General features: G+C 50.6%; 1 long non-coding RNA gene across 1 annotated transcript; it reads left to right on the forward strand.

The window, feature by feature from the left end:
• Positions 1-414: 414 nt before the first annotated feature.
• LOC148056133 (uncharacterized) lies at positions 415-2,780 on the forward strand. Its single transcript, XR_015703936.1, has 4 exons — positions 415-521; positions 1,136-1,237; positions 1,349-1,567; positions 2,598-2,780. It is a non-coding gene; the product is annotated as an uncharacterized LOC148056133 (long non-coding RNA).
• The last annotated feature ends 1,787 nt before the right edge of the window (positions 2,781-4,567 follow it).

Raw genomic sequence — 4,567 nt, forward strand, 5'->3', positions numbered from 1 at the left:
CTCAGAGAGATATCATGATGGACCTCCTCTGACTGGAAGATCTTCTTATTCTTCCCCCATGCAGGGTGGGCCGCCTTCTCTGGGACTTTGGTTTCTATGAGCTCAAAACAAGCCCAGAGCTGGCTAGGAGAGCTGCAGCTGTGATTATAACCAGCTTGACCTTTCTAAACACTTCTCTTCCTCGAGCTGGGGTTGGAGCACAGCTTTCCAAGCCAGAAGGCTGATGTCAGGATTGCTTCATTCAGCAATGTTGGGTAAAGGCTAATAAACACCACTAAGAGCTTGCTAATAGCTCTAATTAGACTGCAGCTGATGCTTCATAAGTGGTTCTCTTTCCTCCTCCGCCCCTTCCTTGCAGCTATTTCCTGGTGGAGTTTAGGAAGGTGAGATGCATTAATGCTACTTTGGGAGACAGTCAAGAGTCCCAGCTGCAAAATCACATTTTCCTCTTGGCTTTTTTGCACCGGGTCTGGCAAGGATTTCTCAGGGCAGATGTCTGCTTCTGCCTGGGCTGGGTTGAGGTGCAAATGATGCATTTGTCTTGCTTATGTATTGCTGGGAATAAGCTTAATTTGGGAGTTTGATAAACCAGAGGTAGAAGGAAAATGTAGCTTTGATGAGCTCTTCACCCTTGCTGCTGGGACCTTTCCTGGCTGTGAGAGAATCAGCAAGTCGTTTCCTCAAACACATGGGCAAAAGAAACTGTGATAAAAGGGTTTGAAGAAAGAGTTTGTGTTAAAAAAAAGAAAGCTTTGTTTTAGTTTCTTTTGTGGGTTGTTTTTTTTTTTTTTTTCTTTTTTTAGCCTTGAGTACTTTCTGCAGCAGGAGAGACTTGCATGTCAAGGCTTTAGCTGTCTTGCGGCACATTTTTAAACTGCTTTTTTTTTTTTAATTGGCCAAGGATCTTGACCGTGAAGGCACAGAGGGTGCCTGGTGCTGTGCAGAGCTGGTGCTCAGGGGCCCATTACAACATCTATTCCTCAGCTATCTGCCACTGCAGGGCCTGGGCACAGGAATCCGGGGGTCCCTCCGGTCCAGGTCTGGGGCTCACGTTGCCAGAAACATGCCACGATGCTCCAGCCTTTGCTTTTGAGCATCGTGTGCTGCGTTTCTCATCCTGATCCTCTGTTTACAGGCACTGGATTTCTTCTGTATGTGAGCTGGCCTCAGCTGCAGAATTACACGGGCTCCTACAGCAGCATCGTGGAAAACACTGCTCACCGCATCGGAGAGCGAGGTGGGTTGTAAAGCCTTTGCAGAGACTGAGGCAGCGATGCCGTGGGGCTCTGCTGTTTCTTGGCTTGAGGATCCTAATTCTGGCTCTTTTCTCCTACACCTTCGATTACAGTTCCTATAATGCATCTGAACAACCTGCTGTGCAACCTTCCTCCACAGGGATTCATGGGCATATTTTGAAAGCATCTTTACTCTAAGCCCCCACAAAAAAAAATCAAACCAAACATACTTTGGAATGAAGCACCCAAGCAGATGACTTGGAAATGGCTCTTGCATAGCGCTGGCGTCGTGTGCGGGCATATGTTCCCTGATTCTGTGGACTTAAAAGCAAGTAAGGACGGTGATTGAGTTAGCAGATCTTGTTTCCTTCTTACAGAGATAAAAGCAAGGAGCAGGCTGGATTCTTGTGGGAGAGAGCGCTTTTTGAGAGGTGCTCTTATTGAAACCTCTTATGGAAATAAACAGCTACAGCTGGGAGAAGTAATAAAAACTGTCCCTCCCACAGCCCTGGACGGTTGTCGCAAAGCAGGGTGTTGTTCTCTGTGTGTCTTGAGCTGAGGGGTGCAATCTGCCTATAGATAATGTCTGGGGGAGGGAACCGGTGCATTGCACATACAAAACAAGCTCTTGAGCATGGGCCACAGCATTTGCCGCTGTGTTTGTAGGCATGTGCTGAGGGTGGGGGAAGTAGAGGAGGGTAAGATGAGCACCTAGGGGCCTTGGTGGTAGTAAACTGCAGCAAGATGCAGGTGTGAGGCTGGTGAGCTGCAGTTGTGACATTGCTGGATATTAGAGGTAACGAAGGTTGGCTGGGGAACCTGTTTTCACTCTGTTTACCTAAGTGACACTACTGGTCAGTTCTGGAGGCCAAACGGCCCTGGGGCTGAGCTAGCCCAGCTGTTTGTGTGTACGGAGCAGGGCGAGGTGGCAGGCGGCGATGGGCTGGTGCAGGACCGGTGCTCTGGTCCCCGTGAGCTGGGCTGGCTGTGAGAGCATGGCGTTATTTCAGTTTCAACATCTCCCTGGGGTGCGAGTGATTTCAAACAGTGTGCGTGTTTCTGAAGGTCCGAGGGAGGTTTGCAAAGAGGAGAAGGATGGCTGTCCATCCCGGAGGACAGTGCTTTTGGCGGGGATTCAGTCATATCTAGGACTAACATGGGATAAGCTTTTCTCTGCAGCAGCAGGGTTAGGAGCACTGGGGTTACTTTGCTTTGTAGAGGAATGCTGAATTCCTCCTTTGGGGGCTCAAGGGAACGGCATTCCTTGAAATATGACCAGACTCCTAGCACATTGTGTGCTGGTGACGGCACTGCTGAATACAATGGAAATGAGCTCTCTTTACTCCCGATATCCTTTTCCAGCCCCTCTTGGACAGTGGCCTTTTTTGGTGGTGCCAGAGTAACATGGAGCTCATCAAACGCTGTGCGTCAGTGCCTGGAAGAGATGGGATCTATTCAGAAACTTCCCGTGCTTCCTGGAAGCCATGTGGCCACCATCCCGTGCCGAGGGGCTGCGGTTCCTGGCTGCTCGAGGAGGTGCAGAGCTTACTGGTAATCCTCTACAACCCAAACCCTGCCTGTGCTGGGGAAATAAGTGTGCAGGTTCTGGCTAAGATGTTTTGGCAGCTTCTTTCTGCCAGCCTCTGCCTGGATTTGGCAGGCAGGGGGACTTTGTGACATTTGGTCCTTGTCCCCAGGAGCGTGGAGGGGTCTAAAATGCCCTGACCTCATGCTGTGTCTGCCGTGAAACCGAGAAGGTGGCTTGTGCTGTACTAGTCTGGAAAAACAAATGCTTACTTCTGTATTTACACCAAGCAAACTGTTGGGAGTGCAGTTGATAGAATTGCTGCACTGACTTTAGGTGAAAAAAAAACAAAACTCCAGAAAGCAAAACAAGCAAGTTGAGACAGAAAAAGGATGAAGCTTTTTACAGGGGGGAAAAAAGAGCCCTGTGTGTGCTGTAAGCCACATGCTGGCTCCTGAGGTCTGGACTTGTGCTGTTGGGAAAGGCAAAGCTATCAGGACCTTACTTGGTTGTTCTGGGGGTTTTGGAGCCAGGTTCACACGTTCCTGGGAAAGCAGCGTGTTGTATGCTTTAGGCCAGATGCTGGTGGCACAAGCTGGGAGGTGAACATCTGGCCCTTGAATGTAACCAATATTAAAAAGCACATTTGGGAGCCTCCATGGAACTCTTTGGAATAAAGCAGGACAGTTTAACGCTGCTCCCGAATGAGTGCCCCAGGATGCGTCCTGGCAGTGCAGGCAGGCGATCCCACCGACAAGGTGCTCCTGGCTGGCCAGCCCTGCGGGCGAGCGCGAGTTCTTGGGGAAAGATGCTTTTCTGCCCCTTGATAACACTCTCTGCTCCCCTCCGGCTGCTGTGCATGCTCCAGGTGCAGCCCCAGGTCCCTCTCCTGAGGCCTTTCTGCAGTGCTTCAGTGGTCCCCTGGGCTCCCTCATGGAGGAGGATGCCAGCGTGGAGGCAGGGACATTTATTTGATAGCTGCTGGCAGCCTTCCGCAAGGCACCCCTGCGCATTTGCTGGCTGGTGCACAGAGATGGGAAGCTATCCAGCTCGGTCCCTGCGTGCAAGGAGCTGCAGCAACCGAGCCCATGTTTCCCTCTCAAAGCCCTCCATCCTTTCGCCTCCGGAGCTGTTTTGCTTGGCTTTTTGCCTCCGCTGCGGGAAAGCTGTGCACAGGGGAAGGCGCTGGTCTGTGATTGCTGCTTTGAGACCCTACAAGGTTCTGTATGGGCGTTTTGGGCCCTTCTGCCTTGATTTTCCAGGACTCTCAGATCTTCTGCCTTAAGGAAACTGTTAGTGGCTTTAGAAATGGTCCTTTGCCTGCTTGCTATCTGGATGCCGTGTGAGAAAAGAGCTCGCTTGCTCCAGCCTTCCCCATTCAGCCATCCTGGGAAGGTTTGAGAGATTTGGCAGGGCATCCTGTGGTGGAGGATTTTGGTGTTTAATTGCACCATTTGTTTTTCCTCTCAACTAATGTTTGCTTGAAGGCTCTTGAAATGCAAACAGGGCCAAACCACACAAAACTGGAGCAATGCACACAAGTAAGGGCTGTGAGAACTGCTTTTAAGGTTATCCCATCGTTCTGCCTTCTTCAATGCAAGTTCATGAAGCGTGAAATGCTACGCGCAGACAGACAGTGCTCGAAGAGCTGCCTCGTGTGCAGGGCAAATGCTTTGAGGAGCGTTCTGAAGGATTTAGAAACGGAGCGATGGTGAGGACTGTATTGTGGAGGAGCTGGAGCACCTTCTGGTAGGAGATCTGGGATGTCAAAGCGTGCCTGGCGTGAAATTGTTGTCCCAACAGCGGG

The sequence above is a fragment of the Nipponia nippon genome, unplaced genomic scaffold (genome assembly GCF_047370975.1).
Source record: "Nipponia nippon isolate SJK-2023a ecotype South Korea unplaced genomic scaffold, ASM4737097v1 scaffold_17, whole genome shotgun sequence".
Classification (NCBI taxonomy): domain Eukaryota; kingdom Metazoa; phylum Chordata; class Aves; order Pelecaniformes; family Threskiornithidae; genus Nipponia; species Nipponia nippon.